The sequence below is a fragment of the Oryctolagus cuniculus genome, chromosome 6 (assembly GCF_964237555.1).
Source record: "Oryctolagus cuniculus chromosome 6, mOryCun1.1, whole genome shotgun sequence".
Classification (NCBI taxonomy): domain Eukaryota; kingdom Metazoa; phylum Chordata; class Mammalia; order Lagomorpha; family Leporidae; genus Oryctolagus; species Oryctolagus cuniculus.
The window spans coordinates 98,045,054-98,062,625 of NC_091437.1; the positions used below are offsets into that span (position 1 = coordinate 98,045,054).

Here is a 17,572-nt window from a genome sequence, read left to right on the forward strand (position 1 = left end):
CAGAGGAAAGTCAGATCCTCTCAGCGCTCCTAGTTAACCCCGCAGATCCTTCCTGGGCAAGATACTCCTGGCCCCATCATTCAGGAGCCATCTGTCCTCGCCACAGTTTCCCGGGTGGAGCGGCGAGCCCAGGGGCAGAGTCGTGTAGGGGGCAGGCGCGTGGGGGAGAGCCCAGCCGCTGAGAGCAGAAGGGCCGGGGAATCCCGCGAAGCCGCCAGAGCGCGTCTCGGCGGGGTATCCCGGGCTTTCCCGGCCGCCGTGCGTGAGGCGGCCGCGGGGCCGCGGACCCTCTAGCCCAGCGCAGCCGGGTGGGAGCTGCACAGCGAGGCAGGTGGGTGTGGAGCTGGGCCTGGGGGGCCGGAGGGAGCGGCGGGCGCGTGGGAGCACCGGGAGGCTCCCGCCGAGGTGTGGCCAGCGCCTGCCCGCCCGCGCCCGGGCCGCGCCCCGGGGCACAGGGGCGCTGTCCCCTGCCGAGCGCACAGCTCCGGCACCGCGAGGCCGAGCCCTGGCGTCTCCCCGTGGTGCCGGGTCGGCCACACAGCCTCGCCACCCCTCCCCGCCGCCCACCTCGAGCGCCGAGGAGGAGGCGCTGGCGGCGGCGGCCGCTCCAGCCCGCGGGTGCGCGGAGCGCGGGAGGAGGAGGAGGAGGAGGAGCAGGAGCTGAGGTGCCGCGGGCGAGTGTGCGCGCCGGGCCGGCGAGCTCCGGGCGGGGGAGCGGCGCCCCCGGGCGCCCCGCCTCGCCTCCCGCGCGCAGCCTCTCCCAGCTCCGCCACAGACACACACCCACCCAGAGCCCAGCGCCCTCCGCCTCCGCCGGCCGCCGCCGCCGCCGCGCTTCGGGCAGCCTGAACAAGCGGCAACTCCCCGGCTGGCGCGGCTCGCCTTTCCGGCTCCTTCCGCGCGGCGAGCTCAGCCACGCTCGATTTTTCCTTCTCGCTTCCAGCGCTCTGTCGTCTGGGCGGCGGCGGCAGGGGGATGGGGACCCCGCGCGGGGAAGGGGGTGAAGATCCATGAAGATTCTTGTTCTTTTTAAGGATGCCTTAGCTTCCTCCCGCCGCGTCTCCTTTGAGCCTTCCTCTTAGAGACCGGGAACCAGAGTCAGGGTTGTAAAGAGAAGGGGCAAGCCCGCCGGGAGCTCCAGCCAGCCGGGGAGACCCTCCTCTCGGCGCAGGGGCGGGGGACTTCCAGCGACAGATCCTCGGCGAGGGGAGCCGTCGCAGGGAATCCCCCCGCCCGCGGTGGCGCCCGAGCCCGTGCCACCGCCGCGCGGGGTCCGCGGGAGCTAGGTAAGTGGCGGGGGCTTCGCTGCTCCCGCATGGGGGCTTCCGCTGGGAACGGGCGCCGCGGCCGCCTAGCCAGACCCGAGTTGCCGAAGGATTGGAAACTGCCCTGTGGTGCCGAGCGGGCTGACATACAAAGCTGACTTAGCCCGGAGAGGGGTTTTGATGAAGGCGCCTTCCCGGTGGGGGAAGGCACGCAAGTCTCAGCCCCTGAAAAGCGTCCCGGCAGCCTGACTGGGAAGGGCTGGAGCCGAGCTCTTAATGCCTTCTGTTCGTTTGTGGGGAGATGCCACACTCACATGGCACACACTTGTGGGACCGGATTTGGCGAGTGCGGATTCTCTGGTGCGTGAACAGCCCTCGGCAACGCAGGGACATGTATGCGTTTTATTCTTCGAGCTGTGCGCGGTCTGTGCTCGGAGGCTCGGTTCCCCACAGGGTGAGCGGGTCTCTAAGGAAAGCTCCATGGCTGTTTCCAACACACTCTGCTAAGGGACTGGGGAATGCAGTTGCCCTGGATGGCACCAAAAGCCGCCCACCATTTGCCTCCTTATTTGCTCCCAGTGCTTAATGACCTTTTTTTTTTTTTCCAAAATAGTATGCCGCCATCTATTTTCTCCAATTATGAGTATTTATGAGTATCCATTCATAAAAAATTGCCAGTGTGCAATATGACAGACGTGCCATGTACACAACATTTGCGACTACACAAGTGTCTTGACAGTGTGTTATGATAAATACAAGATTACCCTGGGGAAATTTAGGTTGCACCGATGGGCACTGGGTTGATTCCATGCAGGTTCAACATGCCTTCTAATCAAATTAAGCATGATGTCAATATTTTTAATAGCAGTTCACATTTCCATTATTGTATTGATTGGGTTGTTTTGGATCTTGTTGGGAATCTTTTTTTTTTTTTTAACCCCAGGTCAAAGGAAAAGCAAGTAGCTTACTGCTACTGCTTTTAAATGTCTAGTACAGTGTGGGACAGAGGACTGGTGGTTTATTAACCAATACAGATCAGCCACAGCATCATATTTCACAGGACAAGTGAGAGATTTCAGAGATCTGACTTCTTACCTGTCCTTATGGAATAACTTACAGAAAAGACTTTGAAAAAAGAGGGTAACATTTAAAAATATGTGTGTGAATGGATGTGTGTGTGTGTGAGAGAGAGAGAAAGAGAAGAAAATCAAGTTTTGCTTTGTTTCACTCTTTAAGAAAGTGTATGTGTGTGAAAAGTTGTCTAAGGCTTAACTTGTAACATATGAACAAAACCTACAGACTTCTAGACTAGAGAGTTTTTTGTTATTAAAGTAACCAAAACTTGAACAGTTTGGTAATTGGGCACATCATGCATATGGATGTGCATTTAATTATTGCTGGAGGTGTTTTGTTTTTTTTTTTTTCTTTTTTTAATGTAGAGCAGGAATAAAAGGCTTATCTGGGAGGCCGCACAGGCTTTCCCTGTTGTAAATATCTTTTCTGGTTACCTTCTAGTGAATGTCCCAGGTAGAAATAACTTTTCCCCCAACTGAATGAAAAGTCTCCTGGAGACCTAGACAAGCTAATGTGCTCCACAAAGTCAATACTCTGATCCTCTCCCTCTTGCTGGTCAGGTTCAGACCGATTGTTTATCACAAATAGCATTCTGTTTAATGCACTCTTATTCCTCCTTTGGCACTACTCAGACTTTTGGAGAAAGGAGTGAATCACTTGGCCGCTCTGTGCTTCCTGGTCCCCTTTCACCTTCACCTTTCCCTGACCCTGTTCCCGAATCTCCTTCATGCACAGAGCCCCACGTGGACTCTGGAAAATAACTATCCTGCCTGCCACTTTGAGAGTTCTCGTTCCCAGATCTTCTGTTTCTATTGCCCCTCGCCCCTCTTTCCTTTCTGTTTGCCTCTTTTTTTCTCATGGAGTAGACCCATGCATCAGCTGAAACTATTTCCAAATTCGCTTCTCTTCACATCCCATTGCTCCGTTCCTTAAGCTTGTATGTTTATGGAATATTCAGATGGAGTGGTGGCAAAGATTGCCTCATCCAGTGTTTTCTATTTGCTATTAACACTTCCTTGTTTATGCTGTGGGGCAACTGAACATCAGCCGGTTTTTCTGCTTTTTGGTATGGTGATAAAAATGAGATGTCTAGAAAAAAAAATGAAGTGGCAGGATGTGGCTTCAGTCACATTTCTTGGCCACTTAAAATCCCATCTGTCCAGGTTTTATGTAAACCTGCCTATCTATAAATGTGAAAATCTATAAAGCATCTTCATTAAGCACTGAAAAAAAAAGAAATATTTTCTTGAATTTTCATCTAGCACTTTGAAATGGTGTTCCAGAAGATCTGATATAGACTGTGCATGTACTAGGAAAGTAGACTAAATTACTGGTAAAATTTAAGAAACCTAGAAGATACAGTTCTTTCTGCCCTAATGCATTTTTTTTTCCTTGATAGAAAAGTAATTAGTTCCTTGAAATGTGCTATTGCCTTAGAGACTGATTCCTGAGGAAAATCCTTAAAGTGGGTAGAAAATCTACTCATGTACATTTTAGGATAACTATTTAAGGTTAAAGTTACTTGTTTCAGAATGTAATATTACTTGAAATTTGCCTACATTGTCATGGATTTTGCATGAAATAGTGATGCCTATTATTTTTATAGGGGCTCAAAAGAGTGGAAAGTATGATTGCTTTCTATGTGATATTTTTAAAGTTCAGAGTAGTTTTTAAGGTAAGTTTATGGCCTTGTTCCTCCCAGAGTGATGAAATAAACTTTATAGAGCAGAGCAGTCCTAAATTTTGGAGTCACACAGTACAAGTATCTTCATAGTCTAGATCTATTGCCCTTTTATTATTATTATTATTATTATTACTTATTTCCTCCTGTGCTGCTTAGAGATATCTCCTCCCCACCTCTTTACTGCAAGCATAGGTTCGGAGGCAGAAAGCCCAATGTGTGAGACCAGGGGCCTCTTGACCCCTGCCAACGAAACTGTCTTGTATTATCTTGAATAGTGCCTGTTCCTGTAAGTTGAATTGGACCTATCTTTACTATCTGATTTAATGTCGGCTATCCACTCACCAACTCAGTCATTAACTCACTTATTACTTATTAAGTATGTATAAAGACAAGAATACTTAAACAGAATATAATACCGGAGATAAGGAAGGCAATCCTTATCTCAAAGGACTTTCTACAGTGTAGAGAATAAAAAAATTAAATAAGTCATTGAAGAATCACATTTATAGTTTAAAATGAGAGATCTCCTTGCATACAGAAATAAACGTAGCAGTTTTATACATAATACATTAAGCCAGTCAAATTCATGAGGTAGAACATGAAAATTCATCGCAGTCTATGCATTTGGGAATTGTTAAAAATAATGATAATAATAATAATAAATAAAATATGTTGAAATATTTACCTTTTTCTTTTAAATTAAATTAGAATAATACTATGAATAATGTTTTTATCTTATTTACATAAATAGAGTTATGAGTGAGAACACCTAGTTGAAACAGATACTATTTTGAACATTTTGCAGATACTAATATTTTAGTTCTTACAGTCCCCCATAAGGTAGCTGTCACTCATACCCTGTTGTGTAGATTTGAAAACTAATTTTCAGAGACTTTCCTTGATTTGTCTGAAGTCACATAGGAAGTGAAAGATAAAGTCATGCTCGAGTCCAGGCACTCTGGCTCCACTGTAACACTGTGAACTTAAGAATCTAAGAAACATGATCCCAGCAGAAGAAATGAAGCCTGCAGTCCTATGTTTACTTGAAGTCGTATCTCCCCACTAGTGGATGCTATGTGTCTTACTGTAGCAGGGTGCTTGGAAGGAGAAAACCCCAACATTTTCAGCATGACTTTGAAATAAGAAGATAGCTTATTTGGAGGCTGATTTTGAAAATGGGGGTGGGATTTTAGGAGGACACTAAACTGAAAGTTCTGCTATTACAGTGACCACAGAAAGTGAGGATGGTTGCCCAAGATGCTCTCTCATGGATCAATTTTGAATGCTTGCTTACTTCTGCAGGCTTTTAAACATCTTTGAAAATTATTTTGAATATAGTGTTACAGTGTGTTTTAATCTGCTTTCAAAATTATATATTCATGTCTTAAAAGAAAATGCTTAGTTTTCCATTGTAATTTTCTTTTACATGTGTCCTCATTTTTAATGGGTCTGTAATCCCAATATTTTTAAAACTTTATTTATAGACTCAGAGAGACTGAAGTGGGGGAGAGAGAGAGATTGACTGACTGATTCGCATCAGCTGGGTCGCTCCACAAATGCCCACAATAGCTAGTGCTGAGCCAGGCTGAAGCTGGGATCTGGTAACCCCATCCAGTCTCTCCTGTGGAGCCATCATTGATGCCCAGGCAACATATTTGCAAGAAGCTGGAATCGGGTACAGATCAGGGACTTGAATACAGGCATTCTGATATGGGATGCAAGAAGTCTAAACTGTAGTCTTAGCTGCTAGACTACATGCCCACCCCTTAACCCTAATACTTTAATGGAAATTCAAATATAGTCATGTATCAGATTTAGTTGCTAGTGTATTTTTCTAGAATGCATTTATTTTATTAAGTGGCAAATAACTGTAAAAAATTGTGAAAGCATATATAAAATCATAAATTGACATTTTCATTAAGAAAAGTTTAAATAATTTTGAAGTGAAATTCTTTCTTACTAACCACTATTTTTCTGTTTATGTAAAAAAAATCATCTAGATTAAATTTGAAAGACAAAATGATTAAATATTGATCATGAGATATCATTAGAACCAAATATTAGATCCATCCTCATGATGGACATTTTATTTCTCATATGGATATTTGGTCTCATACACTTAATCCCATTGAATAGCCAACTTCTAACTGACAATTGGTTTGCAGTGTATAAATTTGCTTTAAAAATATTAGAACTTTATACATGCCCTCATAAAAACAGTAGTTTAAATAATGTTCAGGTCCTCAAATAAAATCCTCTCTTCCTTCAAGCCCTTTGAATCAATAATATAACTAAAGTATAGTATTTTTAGCACTAAAAATCCCAACCATTATTTATAGCAATATTCTGGGGAGTCATTTGATTTAAATAGTGTTTACTGACTTACTCAGGCTCTTTGGGGATACAGAAATGAATGCAGTACTGCAGAGGCCCACCAGGAGGAGAGAAAATGGAGAGAGTTTTTATGCAACTCTGATGTTAGGCAAGGTGGAGAAAGCTTCCTAAGGTTGGGATGGGCAGAATGCCGAGCATAGGTCTGTCATGAGAGGCAAGTTTTGCATATCCCTGTGGGATTCTTGTTTGTTATTTCATTCTCAACGGATCTACTCAGCTCCTTCCCTGTGCCATGCCCTAAGCTACTTATTAGGGGCATAAATATGAATAAGGCATCATGCACTCACAGCCTATATGTGCAGAAAAATAAATCACATACAAATCATAATTTTTGTTGGCAAGGTGACATGGTAATGTGAAAGAAGACTTGCACCACAGAAACATCCCAAGAGTGAGAAACACGTAGTTGTTTTCGCTTCCTGGATGTGTTTGGAGCCATGATTCTCTCTTCAGTCAGATCCAAAGGCCCCTTTTTATAAACAGTGTTTTGTATGTTCTTTTTCTTTTCCTGAAATGATATTTATAGGTAATATAGACTGTCTGTACATATGATGTTTTAAAAATCAATATAAATGTCTTATCTGGAATAGAAAGGGCAAATAAATGGAAAGTAGATGTCTCAATATGTCTGTGTTCAGGTGTAACCACACCAGAAAATGTAATCAAATATGTGCTGGCTGCTAAAAAGGTATGAATTTGGATTAACATAAGTTTGGATAAAAGAGAAAATGTCTGAATAAGAAGATAATATCCAGTTAGATATTGATTACACTTTTGCATATTTGACAATTCGCAATAGAAGCAAAATAAATATATTCATTGAGTGTGGCAGCTGCAGTTGCAAACAGATGGGTGTGTGCTGGGTTACTGAATCAGTTCATGTGAATAGGAGTATGGATGGAGACTTGCCAAAATGGTGATCAAATCATGTAAAGCTCCAAATAAAGTATATTTACATTTTAAGATCTAATCACTCACTGATAGCAAGCGAGTTTTTAACTAACTTAGTTGCCTGCTGAGATGTAAAAGCTATGAAGGATGCAGGAATTCTTAGATTCCTTTGGAGTCTTGCCCTCCAAATACTTCACAACCTTAGAAAATCCATCAAAAAAGCATTGTATGGATCCCATTCAGCAGAACTAATCTTGGCTATGTTCTCTCATTGAAGGGAACCAGTCCGTTTCAAATGTGTGGCTGACTATTTGGCAAAGCAGTACTATGCAGTTTTTAGTAAGAAGGTAACTGTAGTGGCTGACTCATTAACAAAATAACTAGCAACAAAATCAAACCCTATAGATTGCTAAACATTCCCAACGTCCTAATAGTAGGCATGATATGTGAAGCTGGCTGATGGAGGTGATCTGATCATAACAGAGCTTCATCTTCTACATGGGAGTGTCGGATAAGACTTCACAGATGAAGTGACATCTAAGCTTGGTTTTCAAAGATGAGTAAACATTCCCCAGGCAGAGAGGAAGCAGGTGGAGCGTAGTCTAGGCTGAGGGAGCAGCATTTACAAAGCAGTGTCACAGAAAGGGCTTGGCTGGTGATTGGGGCTCAGGACTGGCATTTGTAGGGGACATGAAGCTGAAGAAGAAAAAGGTTGGGGAATACAGATCAGTGTATGTGTGCATTCCTAAATCACTTGGACTTTATCCTTCTTGAAGGACAGGAAGTCAGGGGTCAAATACTGTTTTTAAAAAAGTAACATAGTGCACTTTATTTTTTCCCCTATAAATGTTGAACTAATATAAGGGGGATGAACTATAAAAATAAAAAAAAAATTATACTTGGGATACTGGCGAGGAGTCTGTTAAGAACAGCTGGTACATGGCCTGGAACTGATGTTAAACAGAGGCAATGCTAAAATGATAAAGGGGATGGTTTTGGATTCCTGGTAGCAAACATGCAATTAAGTGTCATCGTGTCATGCAGCTGCCAACAGTGGTCATAATAGCAAGGAATAGCCTCCCTCTTTTCTCTTAAATGGTCATTGTGTTAGCTGAGGTGACCTCCATATTTCAGTAGTTAATAGAGTTTCAGTGGCTTCTAACTTGCTCATCTGGCAGTCCAATGTGTGTATTGGGTTCAATGATTTGGAGACCCAGGCTCTTTCTCTGAACTCTAGGAACTTGGAGCTTTCCATGTCTAGCTGGTAGTTGTGGATGAGAATGAAGATAGAAAAGGAACACCTCAGACATGACATGCCTTGCTTCATTTTGCTAAATGACTGTTTCTACCATATCCTATCTCTTCAGACACATTCAGGAAAACTGCAACCACAGGAGACAATCCAAATCCCATGTAGATGCTGCATCTATCTCAAAGTCCAGGTTCTGTGGGTGATGCTAAACCCTCCCCAACCCCCAGGTAAGTCTGAATATGGCCCCTTATTGTCCGGAAATCTTTAGACTAAAAGGCATGTTATTGATTTCCAAATACACATTGATAGATTAGTTTTGGAATAATTGCACTGAAAATTCCCATTTGGAAAAGGGAAGAATAAAAGTCATTAACACATAACATGGGAGAAATCATACTAGCCATCCTATTAGAGCCAAACTAATAGTGCCAGAAATTCCTTTATTAGACACTGGCTTTGGAGGAAGTGTGTTGTTTGATTTTCTTTGTAGCCCTGGCACCCTCTGGGAGGTTTTTCATTGTCCCTTACTGCCCATGGCCACATCTGAAGTAGTTGTTGGGAATTGTGCCCTTTATAGATCTCTCATGATCTTCTCAGGTGCTTCTTCCCAGTCCAAGTCTGAACACCTAGAGGTTGTTTTATCTTTATCTTTTCTTTTTACATAGGTCCAGTTAGTTTATTTGATAATATAGTTCCCTCAGAATTTTCTTGGGTTACTTATTTATTTGCTTTCTTTATGTTCGACTACCAACTATAATGAAAGTTGTTTCTTAGCCCTGCTTCTTGAACCTGCTTCATTTCTTTACCCATGTCTTAACCATCCATGTCTCCAGTGGTTACTTTGGGCTTGAGTGCTGAGGTGATTTCATTAATCAGGTCCTTGGGCATTTCTACGTCATTGTGGGAAGTCATCATGGGCGTCTGTTACAGAAAACCTTTTTCGTTTGTTCTTCAGCGTCACAGTTTCTGAAGCTGTGGGCTTTTCCAGCTTTGCATTTCTAGACTTTGGCTTTTCCTTTTTATCTCTGGTCTCAAATTAGCAATTCTTTCCTGAAGTCATCAGTTATTTTTTGAAACTTTTCTACAGGCAGGGAGGAGAAACTACTATACACTAATATTTCAGCTCTTTCTAACCATTGCCTCCAGTTATAGATCTGTCCTCCCAGCTGTGGTTTTTCCAGTGCAGTGCAGGGTTCCAGGGTTGTCATCTTCTCTATCTGTATCTTTGCTGATGGCCAACACCTCATAGTTAGATTTCTGTAAAGGCTTCACCCCTCCCCAAAAGGTATCAATTTCAGAATACGTTAGGATAATACTAGTTGTTATAACATACACCAGAATGTTAGTGATTTGACATAATAAATATATTTCCCACCCACATAACAATCAGCTGAAGAGAACACAGAAAAAGCACAACCAGTTGTTAAGTATCATGGCTCAGATGTAACAATTGCACTTCTGCTTATACTCCCTGATGAGAACTGGTCACATTACCCCACTTAGCATCAGGGGGCTAGGAAATGTCATCCTTGGCTCAACAGGAACTTCTTGGTGATAGTTATCTTTTATGAAGGGGAAGCATACATTTAGATAAACAATCAGCTATAGTTTCTGGAGTCATCTTCTTTCAAAATAAATTGAGATGTGGGGGCATGAATTATATCTATCACTAGTTTCTTCATGCCAAAGATGGCATTTTACCCATTTTACTTCCCTGTTTGTCAGATTTTTCTTCATTGTCTAAAGCATTGCTATTATAAGGCTCTTGTATACGTAACACACTCTGGATGAGTGCTTTGGGATAAAGGATGGTAATTACAGCATAAACAAGAAACTAACTAATTAAATGTTAGATGTCACTGTTCCTAGAATGTATTTACCATTCCCCACCACAAGGGTATTCCCATGTGCCTATGTCTCACTGGGCCAGGTCTTTTTCTTCCTCTAGACACTTCCTTTCATCTCCTCATTCAGAATTGTCCCACAATCCTTTTACAAGGTGCCAGTGCATGAGTACAAAAGTCAGAGTTTACTTGTTATGCAGAACAATTTAAATATTGCCTTTAAATTTCCAAGCACTTGCTTGGAATAGACAGTAGTTCATAGAGGTTTTTACCATAATAGTGTAGCAGGGGTGAATGGTTAGCCTAGTGTTTAAGATGCCTGCAACCCACTTTGAAGTATCTGGATTCAATTCCCAGCTCTGGCTTCTGCTAATGCAGATCAGGGAGGTGACAATGATGATGGTTCAAGTAATTGAGTTCTTGCCATTCACATGCGATATCAGGATTGAGTTCTTGGCTCTTGATTTTGGCCCAACTAGGGGGCCATTGTGGGCATTTGGGAATGAATCAATGGATAGAAGTCTCCCCCCATGAATTAATAGTTCAAATACAAAGAAGTTCTTTCCTTAATAGGATTTTATTATTTCTCATAGTCTGACCAACTTGAAATTGTAGGACATGCACTCGGCAAATATTTATTAAGCATTTTTCAGATATGTAGCACTTTCCTAAGTTTTGAAGTTAAGCAAGTTTAATCCTTACCTTCACTTGGCTTCCAGTCTACATGCAAGCAAACATGGAATCCCGAGGTCCCTTGAGTGGTATATGTATCCTGCCCTAGACTGAGGATTCTTTGGATAATGAACTATATTGAAAGGAAAGGGGAGGAGGCTATGTGGCCTATGATGTGCTAAACTGAGGGAATTAGAGACTTATGCCAGCCACCACTATTTCCCAGGGATTTGTTGTTGTTCTGCTTTTGGTTATCTGGTCTTCTGGTCTGTTTTTTTTTTTTTTTTTTTTTTTTTGTATAGAGTCCTGGACTTGAGTTATTTTTATGTTCTTTTTTAAAAATATTTATTTATTTTTATTTGAAAGTCAGAGTTACACAGTTACACAGAGAGGAGAGGCAGAGAGAGAGAGAGCTCTTCCATCCACTGGTTCATTCCCCAGTTGGCCGCATTGGCTGAAGCTGCGCCTATCTGAAGGTAGAAGCCAGGAGCTTCCCCTGGGTCTCCCATGCAGATGCAGGGGCCCAAGGACTTAGGCCATCTTCCACTGCTTTCCCAGGCCATAGCAAAGAGCTGGATCGGAAGTGGAACAGCTGGGACTTGATCTGGCACCCATACGGGATGCCGGCACTGCAGGCAGTGGCTTTACCCACTATGCCACAGCGCCGGCCCCTTTTTATGTTCTTTCCTCCAAATTTTTAACAAGCAGAGCAAGTCATTCCTAAAAGGTGAACATCCGGGTAGGGGATTGTGGCATCGGGTAAGAATAGAGCAGATGACAGATGGCAGTTCCAACAGGCAGGAAGTTAGATTTTAGGAACATTAGAAGATAGTCTGGCTGAATATGGAAAAGGTTGGATGTCAATGTTTGGAGATTCTCACGGGCTGAGGTAGGAAGAGGCAGGATTAAAATGGTATGTTCCCATAAGCTCCCAGTGCTGTGGTTTGTGCGTGTGGGGAGTTTAGAAGAAGTCTCTCAAGTGGCTAGCAGGGGTCCACCTGGATTAGATCTGTAGTCAGAAAAATCAAGTGTTGGTCACGTTATCAACGAAGGGATTCAAGTACAGTGAATAGCACCATTTTTTATGCCATCATCAAACTGCCAACCTGTCTTTCCTGGACTTTCATTATAGTATATTAATTGGACTTGGCTACTTTTCTTGCTCTGTTATTAATTTTGTACACTTTAAAATTTTTACAGAAAGCAAATCTGATCATATCATTCTTCCACTTAAAACCCTTATATGATTTTTCCTTTTTGGCCTGATGATGAACCACTGAACCATGGCCCAGCAGTGCTTTCACTCATGTGCTTTTGACATTCTTCTGTACAAGGCCTAGGATGCTCTTAAAATCTGGGAGGGAGCAGCGTTTGTAAGTGGAGGCCCAGGCTCTGTCGCTGGTGAGAATGAGGTAACTGGTAGACAGAAATGCCAATAAAGGCAAAGTATGGTGTTTCCAGTAGAATTTTTTTCTCTCATCCTTATGAAGAACAAAACTTATTTAAAATAGAGCAGAATTCTGCCTTACAACTTCACAGGAAGATCATCTAGACTAGTGCTTTCCAATAGAACCTGATATGATGATGGAAATGTGCTATATCTCTACCTTCCATGTACAGTATCCAGTAGCAACCTGAGTGACTGGATACTTGAAATGTGGCTTGTAAGAGAAATTTGATTTTATATTGATTTAAAGTAATTTAAATTTAAATAGCTGCATGATGAGTGACTACCATACCAGATAGTCCAAGTCTAGACTACTATTAGCATGAACTAATTTAGGATACTCTAAGTTTCTAAAGCAGTGTGGTTTAAATCCTAGAAATTGCATTTACAGCCCATGTCAGCTCCCTATTTACCATATATACACATGTTAGCAACCTCTGGTGCCCAGTGCCTGTTCTAAGCATCTCTCAGGCACATCCTGTTGAGGACTATGGGTACTTGAGGACTATGGGTACACTGTCTCTTGTTTCTATCCCTAGGCATTATTCTTTATTGAGGACATTTCTTTCTTTATGTGAACTGCACAGCCTGTAAGGTATTATACAAATGTAGAGCATTATCTCTCTGAGGATCTATGCGACATGACCTTAAATGCTTTCTCAGGCCCGCTTGTCCCAAACAGGACTATTCTTTTTTTTGGCCCCTCCTTCCTTCCCCCTCTTCTCTTGCTTTCCTCATTCCCCTATTCTTATTTCCTTTCTAACCTCTAAAATGACAGCCCACAACACTGGGTCCTTTAACAGGTTCCTTTTCTTTGCATATTGATTTCTTTTCCTTTGTGTTTATTTGTGAAAGCTATCTCATCAGTTCAGATCGTTAACAACAACAACAACAAAAAAGAAGGAAAAAATAAAAGACCCCCCAAAATAGTTCAGATTATTAACTATGAAAACAAAATCTCTGAAATGATGATATTTCTTAGCATACCCATGAATACATGTTGACGATTTATCAGTTTCTTGATAGTTTCAGTGTTATTGATGTGAGAAATGTATGGTGAAGTATTGTCCTAGATTTTTTTCCCAATTACCACCTAGATAATAGTTTAGTTGGTTTTAATCCTTTGAAAGTACCTGTTTGTCTGTCTCCTAATTCTTTGCCCTGCTCTTCACAAATATAAAGCTTTCCAATGAGATCATTCAAAATGCAAATGTGGTGTTTGGGACACACAAGTCTGAAACCTGATAGTACAGGAACATTTAAAAAGAGATGGCCCATCTTCACTGCCGGCCTTTTCTTTCCTCTGAGTAGCTCAGAAGAAGTGTGTCTAAGGGCTCTCATGCTAAATGTCTCCAGTTCATAAAATCAGGATTATTAATCAGACTGTCATTAAATATTAATCTACATTTGAGATAAATGTCATTTTAAATTTGGATCCTAGTTTTTTCTAAATCTAAGGAGAGCATTTTCATTAGGCTTTATAGAAAAAGTGCAAATAGAAAGCTTAGACGCTATTAGGAAACTATTTCTGAATTTTGGCCTCTGGTTTGGTTCAGGCTTAGCAAAACACTTGATTTTTAGCATAATCATAGTTTGTAATCATGTTCATGTATATACATATATGCAACTAAAGCACAACACAATAAAAGTTTAGCCAATTTTTTAAACATTGTTGTTGCCAGGAATCATTAATAATGAGATTAAATTTGTCAGTATTTATACCAGGGTACTTCAAAACGTTTATGGAAAATGGAATTAAAATATAAGTTTCTTTTGATGTAAAAATGTGAAATTTTGATGTAAAAATGTGGAATCCATGCATAGCTTTTATATACACACTTTTCATGAATCTAAAAATTATTTTATTTATTATATGTATTTGAATGGCAAAGAGACAGACACATGTAGCAACTGGTTCACTCCATAAATGTCCACAATAGCTGCGCCAGGCTGAAGCCAGGAACCTGGAACTAATCCATATTTCCCATGTGAGTTGCAGGGATTCAACAACTTGAGACATCACATGTTGCCTCCAAAGCACAGTTGGGGTTTGATCCCAAGCACTCTGATAGAAGATGTGAGTCCCAAGCAATGGCATAACCACTGTGCCAAATGCCCACCCCCAATCAATTTTTTTTTTTTTTTTGACAGGCAGAGTGGACAGTGAGAGAGAGAGAGACAGAGAGAAAGGTCTTCCTTTTTGCTGTTGGTTCACCTTCCAATGGCCACCACGGCTGGCACACTGCAGCCGGCGCACCGCGCTGATCCGAAGGCAGGAGCCAGGTGCTTCTCCTGGTCTCCCATGGGGTGCAGGGCCCAAGCACTTGGGCCATCCTCCACTGCCTTCCCTGGCCACAGCAGAGAGCTGGCCTGGAAGAGGAGCAACCGGGAAAGAATCTGGCGCCCCGACCGGGACTAGAACCTGGTGTGCTGGCGCCGCTAGGAGGAGGATTAGCCTATTGAGCCGCGGCGCCGGCTGCAATCAAATTTTTGAAGATCCGCTGTATGAAAGGGTTGGATACTCTTTGCATCTTTTCTTTTCCATCATTTCAAGCTTATACCTATTTTTTTTTTCTGTCTCTCTGAGGTAGTGAGGTCTAATGGAAAGAACTTGGGATCAGCAGTAGAATCCTTGGCCACTCACTGTGATGCTATATAGACCAATGGAAGGCATGATTCGCCCTGATAGAGTGGTCCTCTTCCAAATACTGTGAATTTTATATCTTTGGTATTTAAAAATAAGCATTTATCTTGACTATAAATCGTGAATAGTAAGATGAAGCATTTCTGGGAGTCACAGACTAAAATTTATGTTCAGTTTTAAAAAATTAGAGCTCCAAAAGCAGCTGCCAATCTTACCATCTCTAAGAAAATTATAACATACACTAGATTTTATGCATACATTTTTGCCAAGGGATATCCCTAATATTATGGGAATTATTTGGGGTTCAGTCTTTCCTTCTACTTTGTGTTAGGAAGATTGCTCATCACTAACCTCATATTTCCATTATTTATCTTTCTGAGACATCTAGAATCATGCAGTTCAAGAAAAATCCACAGTATCTTTTGAGGTGAAGAACATGGACCATTTAGATAATCTTGGAGTGAAGCACTTACTGGTTGTTTCATGTTGAACAGGGAACGTAGGTTTCTAAACTGCATTTTATTTTTCTATAAATAAAAGATAACAATACTCACCCCAAATTGTGTTGAGAAAAAAATGAAACTTTTTGTCGCTCCCCGTCTTCGTGGAGGAACAAAACAGGACCCTGCGCTGTTCTTTTGTCTGCTCGGCCCTCCCCGGGTTTGCTGCTGGTTCTTCCTGGGTTGGCTACTGTCCCTTCCACCTCCGTGGAAGGGCAGTTCCCCCTGCCACTTTCCCCACTTCCGCGGGGGAGTGGCACACCGCCAGCCGGCTCTCTCGGGGGCTGCACAGGTGTTCCTTCAGATAGATGTTCCTGGTGCATATTGTCTCTCTCCTCCTTTATAGTCCTCTCCACCAATCCCAACTCTGCTACCCACACGCTGAGCACGCTGCTGTCCTCCAATCAGGAGCAGCTCCTGCTGCTTATTGGTTGAACTGGAGGCAGCTGTGTAGAAGCTGTTTCCTCCTCTGCCAGCGCCATATTGTGGGAGAGCAGATGCATAGAATAAGTCTTAATTCCAGTAACTTAGTCTAGTCCGAGTTGCTCCCCACACTTTTCATTATTAGAATTTAATGGCATAAGCACCTGCATAGAATAATCACTCAATATTAGGAAGATGATAAAAATAATTATTAACAAAATTTGCAAAGCTATTATGAGATCATAATTTTGGCTGTCCTTCAGATACAACTCCAAGAATATCCCTACCTTCTAGGAAGATCCGTTGTATGAAAGGGTTGGATTACTCTTTGCATCTTTTAAGTAAATTTTACTTACGCACATTTTGATCTTAAGGTGAGGTAAAATCCAAATTATAAATCTGAATCTTATTATAGGAGTTTCTGTAATACTGATATGCTCTTCAGTTGTAATCCTGACTACATGAGGCTTGCAAAGATCAAAAAGAGTGGCTTACACATCATGATTTTGAAATCAAGTAATTATTGTCTCCTTGAAAAAAATGAAAAAATTAACATTAAAAAAGAGCTATAAAAAGGAAAAAAACACAACTTTACTATCTTTGGCCATGCTTTTCCTTTCAGTGAGAATAATAGGTATTTATTTCTGAATATTTTCTCCCTTGGTCCAAAGTAACAGTTCCTTTTATACCATTGCAGCCATAATTTTTATGATTTTTCCACATTGTTTTTCAAATTATTTATTTCAAGATTGTGTCATCTGGTAGAAATCACATGAACTCAGGGCTTCAGTCAGTCCATCTGTGGTCCCCAATTTTCACATTTGTATATTGTTGATGGAAATTGTTGAGTTAATTTTTTCCTTATCAGATGCTTTGATGTTTTCTTATCAAATTGTGCAAAATTATAGCATTAGCAGTAAATTTGACATCCAAAGATTCATAGACGCTGATTGGTCATCTTGTCCATCTGCTTTACATTCTTACCAGTAATGATTCCAATAATTATTATCATTGTTGTAGCTCCCTAGCTTTTTGTACAACAGAGACACGTGGTAGCTCAAGAGAGGACAGGGGTGAGGGGAGAAGTATTTATAAAGTGCCAAAAACAGATGGATGCTTTAACATGCTGTTTAATGATCCTCACTGATGGCACAGGTGGAAGGAAAGCATCCATATAGGATATGGAGTTGGTGTCTAAGTGGTATCTATAGTTCGGAGAACCTTTTCACTTTTTACCTAATAATGAACAGAAAAAAATGAAACCTGCAATTACTTGTGAACAATTCAGGATTTTAAAATTAGTTCCATTAATGCTATTGATTTGTTAGCAATTTTTTTTCATGCTAGAATCTAGAACACGGCATTTTGAATACATTATTCAAATATAATCTTTTTTTCCATCAGAGGAAGGAAAGGATGGCAGGGAGGTATGGCTCTGCTGAGTGTTGTAAGGTGAGTTCTGGCAGTGACCTGCTTTGCATC

At 41.7% G+C, this 17,572-nt stretch overlaps 1 protein-coding gene across 3 annotated transcripts in view; it reads left to right on the forward strand.

Moving 5' to 3' along the window:
* Window positions 1-229: 229 nt before the first annotated feature.
* Window positions 230-17,572, forward strand: part of KCNB2 (potassium voltage-gated channel subfamily B member 2) — a 476,202-nt gene continuing 458,859 nt past the window's right edge. Inside the window, exons 1-2 of one of the 3 annotated variants that reach the window (XM_008255643.4) lie at window positions 619-1,286; window positions 8,676-8,787. The gene's annotated coding sequence lies outside the window, so the exon portion shown is untranslated. 3 annotated transcript variants of the gene reach the window in all.